General features: G+C 49.1%; 1 pseudogene; it reads right to left on the minus strand.

Moving 5' to 3' along the window:
* Positions 1-4,984: 4,984 nt before the first annotated feature.
* On the minus strand, positions 4,985-5,536 carry LOC128947326 (olfactory receptor 14J1-like; annotated as a pseudogene).
* Between the last annotated feature and the right edge of the window lie 12,196 nt (positions 5,537-17,732).

The raw sequence follows: 17,732 nt of genomic DNA on the forward strand, positions 1-17,732 counted from the left end.
CAAGCAGCAGACCAAGAACGTAATGTTACAACTTACTTTATAAGTTTTTTGACCAATCAAAAAAGGAAAAGCATATTGGCAGTAGTTCTGTCCAACAACTATAAGCACATGTATCTTTGGTTAAAACAATGATTGCTTATTTTGAATACAATACCTGCTTGTAAGCCTTAAAACACAATGCACAGAGCCCCATTATTGAGCTTCAAACTTCCTAATATCTCGCTAGATATACTTTTCTTTAGCTTAGGGAGTTATTCTAGACAAGCGTTAATATACCCACCATTGTTCTGTTTGTCCTTGTTTTTCTACTTTTTAAATAATTTTTCTGCTGACCTATCTCACGGCTGCTGCTTAGCCTTGCTCACAGTTTGACTGTCTCTGAGGCCTCCCTTTTGCAGCTTTCCCAAAACCCTCTGATTTTGTGGATTCCCCCAGATGAGGCCATCGAGGGCAACCTCAGTCAGTTCTCAGGTGAGCCCAAGCTGGGTGGCAGTGTGGCTGTGCTGGAGGGCAGGAAGCTCTGCAGAGGGATCTGGCCAGGCTGGAGCCATGGGACCAGGACAATGGGATGAGGTTCACCAAGGCCAAGGGCCACGTCCTGCCCTGGGCTCACAACCACCCCAAATCCCTGGCTGTGCCCTGCCCCTGATCCCTACAGCCTGTCCTGTTTCCTTCATCCCTGCATTGCCAGGGACTCTCTGGGACAAGGGAGCTCTGCTCTGGGGATGGAGCGATGTGCAGGTGCCCCCATTGGATTGGGAACCAGAACTCACCAGGTTTGTGTCCTTTGGGGGTCAGGAACTGGTGGGACTCAGAGGCACAGGAAGTTTCTCTTCATGGCCAACAGACCATGGCTGAACAGGATACAATTCAATTACAACCACGCTCTTCCCTGAGCCATGTGCAACGTCCATGCAGCATCTGACATGTCCACCATCCACAAGTGATTTCCATACTAAAATTAACTTGAGAAAAATATGGTTCTGTGATAGATGTAAATAGAATTAAGTTGTTGTATCAGGATGCCCATCCTGGAGTTGCGGCAAAGCAGCCTGAACAATTCATATTTTGCAAAGCTGTCAGTGGTGGATGGAGAAGGGGCTCAGGCTGCTTTTGGTGTTGAGGAAATGCTGAAACCAGCCTGACTCATTTCATCTCCTCCTGTCCTGGCTGATCTCCCCTCTTTCCCCTTCCACCCATTGGCATTTTTCTCCCACCAGCCCCCCTGGTGAAGAGCCTGGCTCTGTGTTCTCCATCCTCTCCTGGCTGGCACTGCCAGGCTGGGATGAGGAGCCCCTCAGCCTTCCCTGCTCTGGGCTGGACCAGCCCAGCTCCCTCAGCCTCTGCTCACAGCCCAAGGGCTCCAGCCCCACCTTGGAGGCCCTTCCCAGGCCCTGCTCCAGCTGCCAGACATCTTTCCTGCCTTGAGGACCCCAAACCAGGCCCCAGTGACCTGGATAATCCCCGTCCTTGATGTCCTGGTCATACAACCCAGCCCCTTGTCCCCGTGTCAGGTTATGGTGTTGATTCTGTGGAACATCCTTGAGGGAGGCTCTGGCTCCAGGTGGGCTGGGGGGATCCCAGGGTAATGAAGCCTTAATTGGTCTTATCCTAAAGCAAGCTATCACAGTTCCAGAGCTCATCCCCACAAGCGGACGGAGTGCCAGAGGCCAGCTCGCTCAGACCAAGGCTGCGGGTCAGCCCCTAGCAAGCAGGGGGATATTCAGCTCTTATAGTGATTAGCCAGCTCTTATGATTTCAGCTTTGCTTGCTAGTTAGCTTCCCTTGGCTTGAGGCTTCAGCAGATGGAGAGAGAGGAGAAGGAAGAAGACTCTGGCTGTTCCACAAAGATGGCTTTATTGGAGGGGTCCGTGAAGGGTCTCAGCTCTTCTTCTTCTTTTAATTTATTAGGGGTAAAGTATGCTACTTTTATAGCCTTGGCCCCAATCCAATCTTGACCAATGCAAAGGTTACAGGGACCATAAGTGACCAATAGTAGGGTTAACAAGATATTGACTTACATGGCTATAGGGATAGGTTATAGGGCAGATGTCCATGGAGTCAGGAAGCTTCTTTGCTGCTGTGTCTGCATTCCTATTGTTCAGATCCTTCCATGGCGCCTTTGCTAAACCTGTGGTGTTCACTACACCGGGGGACAGGGACCCTGCTGGGCATGAGCAGCATTGGACTTCTGGGGGGAAACTGTGAGGGGGAGCTGGGGCAGAGCAACCAAACCAGTGACATCACACAGCACTCCTGTGATGTCACAGCCTGCTCTGTGATGTCACACTGCCACCCCCCGTGATGTCACAGCCTGCTCTGTGATGTCACAACTCATTATCAATGTCACACAGATGGTCTCTGATGTCACAGCCAACTCTGTGTTGTCATTATCGCCTCTATGATGTCAGACCTCTGCCTTGTGATTTCAGAGCCGGCTCTGTGATGTCACAGAGGCAGTCTATGATGTCACAGCTGCTTGATGACCTCACATAACCCACTCTGTGATGTCATAGCCCACTCTGTGACCTCATGTTACCAGATGATAAATTGTCTACACCAGGTGAGCACACACAATGCTGGTTCTCCAAAACCCCAGACCTGTGGAAACCACACAATGCCCATTGTGTGAGAAGGAGAACTGAAATTCACCAGCCTCAGTGTCCTGCCATCTCAGCCAGGCCCACTGGAACATTGGGGTCCACAAGCACCAGGGACCACCAGAGACCCCCAGGACAGGAGAATGCATGGGTAAAGTGGAGAGGAAATATGTTAATGATTTGGGGGAAATGATTATCATATGTGTGTTTAGTCCAGGACAATCAATGAATATGTGTGCAAAATACAGAATATAAACAGAAACCTTCCAGCACTCAGCATGCACAGCTTTGGGAGGAGCTCTCCCCCTGTGCATCTGGCCAAATAAAGAATGCTGCTTCTTAATGCTACACTGGGATTATGGATTTTTCTATTTTACTGAATTTTTGGTAAGAGTCCCACTCCCAAGGAAAGCTCTGTCTCCTGCTGGTCACAAACAGAGAAGGGCTGGTGGGAGATGTGGTGGTTGGAGGCTGCCTGGGGCACAGTGGCCATGAAATAACAGAGTTTTCAACATCCTGTGAAAGAAGGAGTGGCATCAACAAAATGTCTACACTGGAATGAGAGAGGGCAGACCTTGGCCTGCTTGGGATGCAGATTTGGAGAGTACTCAGTCAGGTACTGATTTTTAAAGAGAAAACAGCCTTTAAAAACAAAGGTGTCCAGGAAAGATGGACACACTTAAAGAATCTAATTATTAAGGGGAAGGAGCAGCCTGTCCCTCTGTGCCAAACGATGAGCAAGCGAGGAAAATGACTGTCCTGGCTGGGCATGGAGCTTTTGTGGAAACTCAGTGGAAAAAAGAGGGGGCATCACCTTTGGAAAAAAGGTCTGGCAACTCAGGGTGCGTTTTAGAATGTTGTTAGGCCAAGCAGAAAGAAAAGCGGAGATGTGAAACGTCAATTAGAGGTTAACCTGAACACTTTGGTGAAAAATAATAAAAAATATTTGTATAAATAAATTAATAGCGAAAGGAAGTGTAAGGAGAACCTCTATTCATTGTTGGATGCAGTGGGGAATAGAGCAACTAAAGACAAGGGAAAGGCTGTGGTACTTGAACCCCTTCTTAGCCTCAATTTTCAACAATAAGTGAAGTTGTCCTCAGGACAAGTGCACCCTGAGCTGCTAGAAGGGCACAGGGAGCAGAACAGCCCCCCTGTATGCCAGGAGGAAGCAGGTGGGGACCTGCTGAGTCACTCCGATGCTCACAGGTGTCTCTGGGAGCAGATGGGATCCATCCCAGGGGGATGAGGGAGCTGGTGGATGAGCTCCCCAAGCTGCTCTCCATCATTCACCATCAGTGCTGGCTCAGCAGGGAGATCCCAGAGGACTGGAGGTGCCAATGTTATGGCAAGGTTATGGAGCAGATCACCTTGAGTGCTATCATACAGTGCTCACAGGATGGCCAAGGGATCCTGACCAAGCTGATCTCTTGTATGACTAGGTGACCCATCTGGTGGAAGACAAAAAGGCTGTGGATGTTGCGTACCATGAATTCAGCACTGTGAGCCACAGAATTCCCTGGAAAAGCTGCAGCCCACAGCTTGGACAGAGTCACCCTTCCCAGGATTATGAGGTTGCTGGAGGCCAGGCCCAGAGAATGGAGGGAATGGTGCTGCATCCAGTCACCAATGGTGTCCCCCAGGGATCAGAGTTTGGTCCAGTCCTGTTTAACATCATTACTAATGGTCTGCATGAGGGGACTGAGTCCAGCATCAGCAAATTTGCAGCTAACACCAAGCTGGGTGTGAGTGTGGATCTGCTGGAGGGTAGGAGGGCTCTGCAGAGGGACCTGGAAAGGCTGGATCCAGGGCCCAAATCCAACAAGGTGAGGTTGAACAAGACCAAGTGCCGGATCCTGCACTTTGGCCACAACAACCCTGGCAGTGCTACAGGCTGAGGACAGAGTGGCTGGACAGCGGCCAGGCAGAAAGGGACCTGGGGGCACTGATGGACAGCAGGCTGGACATGAGGCAGCACTGTGCCCAGGTGGGCAAGAAGGCCAATGGCTGCTGGCCTGGATCAGGAATGGTGTGGCCAGCAGGAGCAGGGCTTCTGTACCAGCATTGATCTGTCCCCAGCTCTGCACACAGGCATTGTTCCTGCAGCTCCAGAGCAGGGAACAAAACAAGGGTCTCTGGTGAAAACTTTGCTAGGAGATCCTTTACTTCATTGAAAGCCACTGGAGCTCAGCTCCTCTTTGACACAGCTTGGGGCCACAGCAAAGGTGAAAAGAAACAAAATGAGAAATGGCAAAAGGAATGGACTTTCTTTCTGGACAATATTGAAAGACTAAAACACAGGAAAATAAACGTCACAACCAAATCAACAGGAACAATCAAAGATTACTTTTATTACAAATTATTTGTACAAACTGGTCAGCCTTTTAATGTTTCTGAAAGCGTCCAGTCATCAGTGTCCGCACTGCAGCCGTGAACTCCTGGTTCCTCAGGCTGTAGATGAGGGGGCTCAAGGCTGGAGGAACCACCGAGTACAGAACTGACACTGCCAGATCCAGGGATGGGGAGGAGATGGAGGGGGGCTTCAGGTAGGCAAAAAATGAGGTGCTGACAAACAGGGAGACCACGGCCAGGTGAGGGAGGCAGGTGGAAAAGGCTTTGTGCCGTCCTTGCTCAGAGGGGATCCTCAGCACAGCCCTGAAGATCTGCACATAGGAGAAAACCATGAACACAAAACAACCAAAAGCTAAAGAGGCACCAACTACAATGAGCCCAAGTTCCCTGAGGTTGGAGTGTGGGCAGGAGAGCTTGAGGATCTAAAGAACTTCACAGAAGAACTGGCTCAGGGCATTGCCATGGCACAGGGGCAGGGAAAATGTATTGGCTGTGTGCAGCAGAGCATAGGGAAAGGCACTGGCCCAGGCAGCTGCTGCCATGTGGGCACAAGCTCTGCTGCCCAGGAGGGTCCCGTAGTGCAGGGGTTTGCAGATGGACATGTAGCGATCGTAGCACATGACGGTCAGGAGAGAAAACTCTGCTGAAATGAAAAATACATACAGAAAGAGCTGTGCAGCACATCCTTTGTAGGAGATGTCCCTGGTGTCCCAGAGGGAATTGTGCATGGCTTTGGGGACAGTGGTGCAGATGGAGCCCAGGTCGCTGAGGGCCAGGTTGAGCAGGAAGAAAAACATGGGCGTGTGCAGGTTGTGGCGGCAGGCTACGGCGCTGATGATGAGGCCGTTGCCCAGGAGGGCAGCCAGGGAGATGCCCAGCAAGAGGCAGAAGTGCAGGAGCTGCAGCTGCCGTGTGTCTGTCAATGCTAGCAGGAGGAAGTGCCTGATGGAGCTGCTGTTGCACATTTGCAGCCCTATGTATGGTAATTTATAAAGGATTAACACCTGTCAGAGAAGGAAATGGCAGTGCCAGATTGGAAATTTTTTTACTCTGGGAATCATGGACTTTTAAATGAAGACTTGAATAACTGGACCAATTTTTTGAGTCAATCCTATGTGTTTTATTTGGAATTCCCTCAAAATTACTTCTCTTCCTGTGGGAGAATTTTCCTTAACTTTATTTGAGTTTGGGTTTGTGCTGCTTAGTTACTGCCTCCTCTTCAGCATTGCTCTCAGCCTGAACAATGCGGAGCTCAGAGGGAAAACAGGGCTCCCTGTGCCCCAGTGCAGTCAGACCTGCTGGAAACACACAGGTTCACTTTGTTCCTTTTACCACTCTCTATTTCAGCATAATCACACTTAAAACTTTCTTGAAAAGTAAAGTGGACTTAGTAAATTCTGTGGTTGAAAACTAATTTTCTCCAAACCCTTTCCTCTTTCCCTGTGCAGCTTGCCAGGATGGGATACAAAAGCCTGACGTGACTCTCTGCTGCCTGGAGTTGTGCCTACTGGGAGCTGTTTTTCTTTACCCAAGCCTTGTCCCTGCCACTGCTGCCAGATCCCAGCCCAGCCCTGGGGTCTCAGCTCTGCCCTGCAGACACCTCCCAGCAAAGGGCACTGCCAAGGGGCATCTCCCTGGCAGCAGGGCCTTAAGGGCAGGCCAGACAAACAGAGATGCTGCAAGCCAAGGTGCTGCTGCTGCTGTCTGTAGGGAGAGGAGGCTGAGGAGGCACTTTCTGAGGGAGTTCTGAGGCCCATCTGCTGATGCCCAGGGTGACAGTGCAGGAGTGTCAGTGACACAGCCAAAGCTGACAGCCCCTTTCCCTTCCCTTGGGGAGGAAGCTGAGAGCAGCCCTGGCCATGCAGCACCATCTCCAGAGCAGGAGGAATCTGCCCTGATGCGGGTGGCTCCTTCCACCTCCAATTTCTTCCCTGCAGCATCCATGGGGAGCTGCCAGGCAGGCTGAGAGCTGCCCCTGGCAGGTGGCACATGCCCTGGGCTGGCCAAGAGCCCTGAGGGCTGCAGGAGCTGGACAGCCCTGGGCAGCCCTGGCTGCAGCCCCAGCTTCAGCCCCTGCAGCCGTCCCTGGCAGCAGGAGCCGTCCTGCCCTGTCCCTCTGACAGTGCCCAGGGCAGCCCCACTCTGCAGCACATCCTCCTCCTCCTGCTCCTGTGTCACAGAGAAACTGGGAGGGTCCTCCTGACACATCCCCCAGGCTGTGGGGTGTGCTGGCTTCAGGAGATCCCCCCAGGAGCACAGGGGACATTGCCCTGCACCCACACACTCACCATGCACAGGGCTGTGAAGATCTTTCCCCAAGTGAAGTCTCAGCTCAATGTCTTCCCAATCCTGATTGCCTTTAGCCTGTCTCTGCCTGGCTCCTGTCCCCTCAGTGCCTGCAGGCAGAGCCGTCAGCCCTGCTGGGCTGGGAGAGGAGATGGGCCTGGGAAGAGCTGTTCCTTTAAAGCTCAGCAGCACAAACACAGCACAAGGACTTTAATGAGCCCCTCAGTGATTTGGTGTTGTTTACATCAGACTCAATCTCTGAGAGAGTGTTCAAAAAACTTCTCAAGAACTCTAAGTTAAATTGAAATTCTGAAGTTTCTAAAAGTTTAATAAGTCTCCCTGAGAATGTGTCCCCAGGTTCCAGTTAGAGCAGAACACTGGAGGCAGTGATGACAGCTGGGGACAAACAAGGCCAAGGTGTCTCTGGTGCTGAGCAAAGCTGGATGTGTTTGAGGAATGTAAAGGGCCAAGGCCTGAGCCCCAGCCCCTGGCTAGGCAGATGCTGTCCCTCCCTCCTTGCTCAGGGCTCTTGCCGGGATGGGCACTGGCATGTGGGAATGTGCAATGGCAAGGGCAGGAGCATGGGGCAGCCCCTGCCAGGCTGCTGAGCAGGGACAAGGAGGCAATGAGGCCCCAGGCCTGCAAGGGTCACTTGTCTCCTGCTCCTGGCTTAGTGCTTTCCTTTTTATGGAAAAGAATCCTCCCTCCTTCCCAGGCAAACAGGGCTCCCATACTACTAACCAGTATGATTAAGCAGAAGCCATTTATTGTTTACATTATGCACCTATTTATACATTTTAACCCTACTGCATACACTGATCACGCTCTTCTTCATTGGAGCCTCTCTCTTGTCCTTGTGTTCTGCACTCGCTTCTCAGAGTATGTGACTGGTTACAGTTCAGGTGGTTCACAGCCCTCTGTTATAGAGTTCTTGTGGTCTTGGTATTCTGTTTCTCAGCCTTTTCTTTCTTCATTTAGCACAGTTTCTGTCTTAGTAACCTTGATGAAATCCAGAGGGCTCTGATAAGAACGACTACCAGCAACATGGCTCATGCACAGTGTGGCCCAAGTTGTTCAGATACATTGCTACAATTCCCCCTTCTTCTTCTTCTTCTTCTTGCACCAGCCAAATCCTTTTCACTGTTTTTTCTACCAAGCAGGTCACCAATTTCACTATGAATGGAATAATACAAAGCAATATAATAATAACTACTAGTAATAACAAAGCTCCCTTTGAGGTATCTTTCAATCATCCAGTTATTCCCCATCCCTCAAACCATTCATCCAAGCCCAAATCATTCACAGTTAATTTCTTCATGTTGTCTTCTAGTTGTTTGAGTTTCCTGTGAGTGGAAGAGAGTAGGTTCATAAAACACATTCCTTCAAAATTCTCACACCTGTGTCCATGTGCTAACTGCAAAAAATCTATAGCAGCTCTATTTTGCAGTGTGCCATGTCTAATACTATCTGCATCAGTGAGCATTTGATTTAAAATAGCTGAACTTGTGTTCAGTGTGGGAATCCACAAAATCAGAGGGTTTTGGGGAAGCTGCAAAAGGCAGGCCTCAGAGACAGCAGAACTGTGGTTGGAGCTAAGCAGTAGCCATGAGATAGGCCAGCATAAAAATTATTTAAAAAGTAGAAAAGCAAGGAGAAATAGAACAATGGTCTATGTCTTAACGCTTGTCTAGAATAACTCCCTAAGATACAGAAAAGTTTTTCTGGCAAGATATTAGGAAGTTTGAAGCTTAATAATGGAGCTCTGTGCATTGTGTTTTAAAGCTTACAAGCAGGTATTGTATTCAAAATAAGCAAGCATTGGTTTTACCAAAGGTACATGTGCTTATAGTGGTTGGATAGAACTGCTGTCAATATGCTTTTGCTTTGTGGGATTGGTTAAAAAACTTATAAATTAAGTTGTACTATTAAGTTCTTGGTCTGCTGCTTGGGATGTTAGCTGCTGGCATCTTCCCATTGTCATAACCATGTAATGAGACTGATGCTGAAAAATAAAACAGCTCAAGGCACGTTCCACAGAAGTGCCTTTCCCGTTTGTGATTTGTACATAGCCCCTGGCTCTCTCTATACAGGAGAGACTGTGCAAAGAACTTTACGTTATTCGAATTTCATTAATTCTAATGTCATATACCTTTCACGAATTGCTCTCACAAAGAACCAAACCCCCCTGTCTTAAGGCACTTTCATAACAACATGTACACACACCTCAAAGAAGGACCACCAGTACTTGACCAGAATCAGGAATCTAAAATTGTTGAAGGGCCATAGCCTCTCATTATGTGGGTGACAAAATATGCTTGTGTTTCTACAGATACAGGACCCCAGTGGATTCCCAGAAGATTTATCAGTCCCTATGTAGAACACAGATCTGAAGACAATCCCTTGAATGAACACAAAGTCAGCTCCCTCTCCCACCATGCCACAGAAGCAGCTTTCTCTTGGAGATGAAGAAAAAAGAAATTCACATATCCAAACATTGTGGCAAGGACACTCATCACACGTAGATATATCCCACTGATTATGTCCATGTCAATCTCTAATGCAGACACACCCCTCCCTTTTCCATCCTTCTACCAGTGACCCTTTATCCCTACCCCTCCCTCTTTCCCCTCTTGAAACTACTCCTTTTTCCCTGCCTCAAACTTCCCTTAAAAAAGAGAAGGGAGTGATTGGGAGGAGTTGGTAAGAACTATAGAGGGAACTTAAGAATATTTAAGGATGTCTTAAAATAAGTCAACTAATGTGTGGTTTTACCATCCACAAGTGAAAACTACCCAGTGGGAAAGAAGAAGTATGATTCTTCCTGCGTTACCCTCCAGGGCACCCCACAGCAGCACCAGTGCCACCGTTGCCATCGTCTTTATCAGCGCCCTCATCCGTATCCAAGTGACCACCAGGTGGATCATCCCTCAGCCAAATCAAAACATCTGGGTCACTTTGGCAAAGTCATTAAAGCCAGACAATCTTTGCATGACCATGGAAAGCATAGACGATACGCTCTTAACATTCTAGGTGGGAGTCCCCCTGTCACCAAATGACTGCCTGTACGTAGGTAAGAAACCCAACTCCATGGACACCTGGACAAATGGACAAAGATCCTCCCACACCATGTCTCCACAAAACTTGCTTTTCAAGGCCCAGGATGGTGTTCCGGGCCGTAGCATGAGACACAGGCTAGGTTTCCAACCATCCAGTGGTCGCTTCCACCATGGTCAGCACATAGCGCTTGCCGTGGCATGTCTGGGGCAGTGTGATGGAGTCAATCTGCCAGGCCTCCCCATACTTGTATTTGGACCACCGCCCACCATACCAGAGGGGCTTCACTCGCTTGGCCTGCTTGATTGCAGCACAGGTCTCACAGTCATGGATAACCTGAGAAATACTGTCCCTGGTTAGATCCACCCCTCAATCTCGTGCCCACTTATAGGTGGCATCCCTGCCCTGATGGCCTGAGGCATCATGGGCCCATCGAGCTAGGAACAACTCTCCTTTATGTTGCCAATCTAAGTCTTTCTTTGACACCTCTATCTTTGCAGCCTGACCTACCTGCTCATTGTTTCAGTGTTCTGCATTAGCCTGACTCTTGGGGACATGGGCATCTACATGGCGGACATTCACAGATAGATTTTCTACCCAAGAGGCAATGTCTTTCCACTCACCAGCAGCCCAGATTGATTTTTCTCTACACTGCCAGTTGGCCTCTTTCCACCTAACCTGACAGAGCATTTGCAACCATCCAGAAATCAGTATAAAGGTAGAGCTTTGGCCACTTCTCTCTTTCAGCAATGTCCAGGGACAGCTGAACAGCCCTGAGTTCCTCAAGTTGACTTGATCCACCTTCTCCTTCAGTAGCTTGTGCAACCTGGCATTTGGGGCTCCATATGGCTGCTTTCCACCTCCAGTTCATCCCTACGATGCGATAGGAACCATCAGTGAAAAGAGCATGGTGCGCTTCCTCTGCTGGTAGCTAATTGTATGGTGGAGCTTCTTTAGCCTTCTCACTTACTCCTGATTCTCTTCATCAGTGAGACCAAAATTTTTACCTTCCAGCCAGTTTGTAATTATCTCCAAAATTCCAGGGTGATTCAGCTTTCCAATACGGGTGCGCTGTGTGATCAGAGCAATCCATTTGCTCCATGTGGGGTCAGTGGCGTGATGGGTGGTGGGAACCCTTCCTTTAAACATCTGCCCCAGCATCAGTAGTTGTGGTGCCAGGAGGAGTTGTGCTTCTGTGCACATCACCTCTGAGGCCCCTTGGACTCCTTCATAGGCAGCCAAGACTTCCTTCTCTGTGGGAGTGTAGTTGGCTTCGGATCCTCCGTAGAATCCCAGTAGTTGGCCTTGAGCATCCCCAGGCACCTTCTGCCAAAGGCTCCAGGACAAGCCATGGTTCCCAGCTGCAGAGGAGAGCACGTTCTTCACCTCTGGTCCTGTCCTGACTGGGCCAAGGGCTACTGCATGAGTGATCTCCTGCTTGATCTGGGCCAAGGCTTATTCCTGCTCAGGGCCCCACTGGAAATTGTTCTTCTTGCAGGTGACGAGGTGGAGAGGGCTCACAATCTGGCTGTGCTTGGGAATGTGCATTCTTCAAAAACCTATGGCACGCAGGAAAACTTCTGTTTCCTTCTTGTTTGTTGGTGGAGACTTTGCGGTGCTCCTGTTGATGACCTCAGTGGGAATCTGATGCTATCTGTCTTGCCACTTTACACCCAGGAACTGGATCTTTCGGGAAGGTCCTTTGATTTTGCTCTTCTTGATGGTGAAGCCAGTTTCCAGTAGAATCTGGATGATTTTCTCTCCTTTCTCAAACACTTCCATTGCTGTGTTCCCTCACACAATGATGTCCTCAATGCACTGCAGGTGTTCCGGAGCTTCACCCTTTTCCAGTGCAGCCTGGGTCAGTCCATGGCAGATGGTGGGGCTGTGCTTCCACCCCTGGGGCAGTCAGTTCCAGGTGGACTGCACGGCCCTCCAGATGAAGGCAAACTGAGGCCTGCATTCTGCTGCCAAAGGAATGGAGAAAAACACGTTGGCAATGTCAACAGTGGCAAATCACTTTGCTGCCTTGGACTCCAGCTTGTTCTGGAGTTCCACTATGTCCAGCACAACAGTGCTCAGCAGTGGAGTCACTTCATTCAATGCATGATAGCCCACAGTCAATCTCCATTCTCTGTCAGATTTGTGCACAGGCCAGATGGGGCTGTTGAAGGGTGAGTGGGTTTTGCTGACAATCCCTTGGCTCTCCAGCTCATGGATCATTCTGTGGATGGGGATCATGGCATGTCAATTTGTTCAATACTGCTGGCGGTGCACAGTCAGGGTGGCAATTGGCACTCATTGCTCTTCCACCCCTCAGGAGTCCTACTGCAGATGGGCTTTCTGATAGTCCAGGCAAGGTGTTCAGCTGCTTTATGTTCTCTGCCTCTACAGCAGCTATTCCAAATGCCCACCTGAGTCCCTTTGGGTCTTTGTAAAGTTGTTCCAGAGGAAATCCCTGCCCAGAATTCACGGGGCTTCTAGGCCAGTCACAATAGGATGTTTCTGCCACTCCTTCCCAGTCAGGCTCACCTGGGCTCCCAACAGGGTCAATTGCTGTGATCGCCCCATCACCCCAGCAACAGAAACAGGTTCTGTCCCCACATGTCCCGATGGTATCAGGGTACACTGCACACCTGTATCAACAAAGGTGTTGTGTTTTTGTGGCTCTGATGTGCCAGGCCATTGGATCCACACCGTCCAGAAAATCCCATTTTCCTGTGCCTCTTCCTGACTAGATGTCGCTGTCGAGGCAGTCATGACACAAAGCAGAGACCACAAGCAGTCTCAGGTGGCAACTCTTTATTATTGAACAGGGCTGACCTTCTATACATTTTCCAATTTTTTATGCTTCTTCTATCCTAACTATTGGCCACAATAAGTCAACATAACACTATTGGTGAAAAGTTACAGTGATTTCAACTAACTTTCTAAAAATACTTCGTCCAGCTGCAAAGTTCTCTTATCTTTCTTCCGTTCCTCACTTCTCTTGGTCCCCTTGGTTACAGCCTTGGAGAGAGCTCCTTATCAGCTTCTTCTTGCTTCTCAGCTTCTTCTCACTCCTTTAGCTAACAGGCCTGCTGTTACCCCCTTCCACAGCTAGAGGCAGGACACCCCTAGCCCTTGTTATTATTTCTTTCCTGGGCATACATGGTAGAGGTTCCTTCAAGGGGATCTGACAGATCACACCTGGCAGCTCGGTCACAGGAGGTTGAGGCTACTTTCACTTTAGAGGAACTCCCTCAGTAAGTGTTTCCCTCCTTGAGTTGATGCACCCATGCTGCCAGGACAGAAGTGGGTTTCCCACCCCACCTTCCCATGTCTTCCCCATGGTCATGCAAGAAGAACCACAGGTCAGCCCATGGGGTGTACGTACCCTCTCTCTCTGGCTGGGGGATGTTGGGCTCTGACTTCGGGGCCTGTGACTTGCACTGGTGCCATATGGGAACTGTTCTTCCTCCCTCCACCCTCATCTCTTCTTGTAGGCTCTTAATCACAGCAGAGACATGAGCCTGCATTGGGCCATTGATCACACTCTCACAATTTCTAAGCTTGTTGGTGACAGAACCCACTGTCGCTCGGTTGTCATCAGCATTAATCATTGCAATGAAGGTGGTGTATTGAGATGGCCCCAGATTTGCCAGACTCCACAGCATTTGCCCTGTGCACCTGACCTTGTCTGGGTCATTATCATGCTGTCCATCCCTCCCAAAGAGCACCTCCAACATTGCCAATTCTCTCAGCTCTTGGATCCCTTCCTTGAGGGTCTTCCAGAACATTCTATGGTGGTGCTCCTGCATTCTCTCCCTGTGGACAAACCTCTCTCTGACACTCATTAAAAGCCGCTCCCAGAGAGAAAGGGACCCTGACTCCCTTACAAAAATCTGATTCACACCTGAGTCCTGGGTCAAGGGTCCCAAATTCCTTGCCTCATCACCATCCAGTTGCACACCTGTACCCATAAGGTCCCAGACACGGAGTAACCAGGTTGTATAAGCCTCACGTCCCCATTGTACAATGTCTTTGTGCAGATTACAGAGACTTTTGTACATCAGGGACTCGGTGATGATCTCAACCATTGGCTCTCCTGTGGCAACCATTGGCTCCCCTGTGGGTTATGGGGCCCTCCTTTCTTATCCTTATCTGGGTGCTCTGATTTCATCTTAGACCTCCTTGTTTCCACATGGGCGACTGCTGCTGGCTGTGACTGCCCTTGCAGTTCAGCTGGAACCTGGACGGTTGTAACATCTGTGGGTTCCACTGCTGCACCATCAGACTCTCCCTCTTTGGGGCAGGGGGAGGGTTTCTCACCAGCTGGGGAAATGTGCTCCTTCAGCATCTGGCCCATCTCCTTCACCAGAACCCCCACCCAGTCTGGGTGGTTCATTTCTGAGGTGGGCTGTGGGGCAGGGCCAGGCTCTGGGGCAGCAGCATCCCTTGTCTCTGGGGTAGGTGCCAGCATGGTTTTATCCAGGTCAATCTTCCCTTATCTCTGAATACTAAATAGAACAGGCCTATCAGCAACACCAACCACTGTATGATATCATTAGCATTTAGAGTGGGTCTGAACCCTTTGAAAACTGGTGGGGCAGACCCAAAGAGCTGGGTGAAGGGTTGGGAGAAAAGTGCCCCAGTGTCATTTCCTCACAGCAAGTACCATTATTAAAGTAAGCCCAAAAACACACTAGTAGTGTGTGATAGCTCTGAATCCATGTGCCTGCCTTCCAGCAGAAGTTAAAGATCCATTAATTCCTCACCTTATTGTGATATATGTTATGGAATAATTCGTGCCTGTGTAAAATATATGTGAAATAAGTTGTGCTTGTACAAAAAAATCCTTAAAGATTTAAAACCACAAGCTGCAGCCGCTGAGGAGATTGCTTCACAAATTGAGAAATCAGAGATGGCAGTGGAGAGAAAAAACTAATTAGCAAACAAAAAGACGTGGCTCTGTGCAGAGACGGGCCCTTTCCCAGGACAGTCCAGAGACACCCAAGCGATGAACCCTCAGTAAGTATCTACGATCAAGATAGTCAGAGTCTTCAAGGGTGTGAATCCCAATGCCATGTTCCCGTAACTCGACGATCAGCATTCATCACTACCCAGAAACAGTTCTGTCCAGCCCAGCACACAGAAAAGGAAACTACATAAATATGGGAAGCGACAAGAAGAATAGGAGAAACTCTGCCCTAGGTGGAAAAAGCTGTATAAAACCAACCCGAAGGAGACAACATTTGTAAGCAGAGGGGATCCAAAGCGATAGAGTTTAGATCAGTGTTCACCCAGCGCCAATCCTGGGCTCAAAGCTGTCCCTTTGATTGTGGCTATCGGAGACCGAATCTTGGTTGCGAAATTAAAAAAAAAAAAATTTATTGATTATTGATTGGCTTTATAATTTACTACGTATAACATTATTAAGCCATAAAACAAACTGAATTGCTGGGGAAGATGAAACAGGAAAGCCTTATAAATATGATTGCCTTTCAAAAGATTTTGAGGATATAGAAACTATAAGCAAGATTGAAATGAAAGCAAGCTTTGAGATACCTCAGTTACTGAACAACTGGAAAACAATGGTATGGCCAACTGAAGGTAATCCCCTTTTGATAAAACAATTCCCCCTGCTTGCAGACAGCTCCAAGGGTCAGAGCAGACCCCACTAGCTTGGCAGAAGGGGTCAAAAGAGGAGTTTTTAGGGTTTGAAATGTAACACAGTATGGTAATGTAATGATTCTTATAGGCTGTATGTAAATGCTATAGGATTTGTATCTTGTACTAGATTGGTTAGTGAGAATTAGAATATTCAACACAGAAGATGATTTATTGTATTGTAACGAGAATCTCGCTCTCTCATCCTCTCTCTCTCTCTCTCTCTCTCATCTCTTTACCACGCTCTTGCCTTCTCTCTTTACCACTCTCTTTACTTCTCTCAGGCCTGCTCCAGCTGCATCTGGCAGCTCCAAGCAGGGCCCAGGCCCTACACACTTTGCAATAAACTGCAAGTTCCACAGCCTGGCTTTAGAGGTCTCTCCAGATCCCTTGGAAGGTGAGACCACCTGGAGACCAGAGGACACCAGCTGGAGCTCCAGGCACAGCTGATGATTGGCACAGCTGAGTCTGTGGGAAGCTCCCATAGCTCCTGCCTTCTCCCTGCCTGTTGACAGCTCCCTCCCTCCAGCCCTAGGACCCTACCTGTGGTAGTTGGTGTTCTACAGGTATTTTAACGTAAAAGTTAGATTTCCTATGTTTGTCAGTTATAATGGTTTCTCCCTTGTACCCCAATGGTTTCTCCCATGTACCCCATTTTGTTCCCCTTAATGCTTCAGTCCCAACTTGTTTACCACAAAGTTTTCCCACCATTGTCTGCCCATCAGTGTGTCAGTCTCCCTGCTCCTCCCCTCATTCCCTTATAAGCCTTGTCAATCTCAGTTCTACTACCCCTTACTCTTGTCAGTCTCTGTAGTCACTCCCCTTGTATTCTCGAATGTTCTGTGTCAGTTAGATATGTCTCGATGGTTGATTGCTTCGTGAGGCTTCTTCCCTCCCCTGAATGATCCTTATTGGAGTTGCTATGTGATCTGTTCCTCCCCTAAGATCCCCTCATTGGGTGAGAGTTGTATCCACCCCTTGCACCATCCCCTCTTGAAAAATGCTAGTCAGACCCATTTTCTTTGTGGCTTGCACCTGACCCCTTTAAGGAATAAAGCCTCCTTAGAAACTCAGACAAAGCCTCCTTGGAAACTCAGACAAGTGATCCTTCCTTGTTTCCTTCACCTCTGATTTCTGCTGTGTCACCCACGCTGTAGAGATTACCGCCACCCTAGACAATCTCGGCAGAGATCAGGGGGCGGCCGCTCTCGTGTGTGCCCTCGGCCACCAAGGGTGTGCCAGCCAGAGAAACTCCATCCCGTGGCTGCAGAGCATTTCCACACCTGCCCATCCCCTTTCTTCCCTTCCAACTTATCCCTTTGCTTTGCCTTCCATTAATAAACAGTTTGGCTTCTTCACTTTACCTGCATCTCTGTGGAGCTGGAGCGATGCAAATCTGGGGCCCCGGGACACACAGGCTCCTCCTGCTGTTCTCTTCCACGCCGTATTTTGTGCACAGACACAGAGGAACGAGGACAGATCAGGCTGGAAAGGTCCCTGTGCTGAAGGTGCAGTTCCACAAAACTGTGCAGTTACAGATCTTGCTGAGCACTCTGGAGCCCCTGGACATTGGAAGAGCCAAGCTGAGAATGGATGCTCTGAACCCAGCTGTGAGGGATTCCATGGCAAGCATCCATGGAGGGCAAAGGAGCTTGGAATGCTGGAAGAATTCAACAACAGCGTCCTGAAAGCACAGCAGTGCTCCATCCCTGCACAGGATCAGGAATAGGGCAGAACCAGAGAACATTCTGGTTTAACAGAGAGCTTTGGCTGTGCCTAAGAGCAAATGAA

Source organism: Melozone crissalis, unplaced genomic scaffold (genome assembly GCF_028551555.1).
Source record: "Melozone crissalis strain CALT ecotype California unplaced genomic scaffold, PUWL_Pcris_2 ptg000096l_1, whole genome shotgun sequence".
Classification (NCBI taxonomy): Eukaryota; Metazoa; Chordata; class Aves; order Passeriformes; family Passerellidae; genus Melozone; species Melozone crissalis.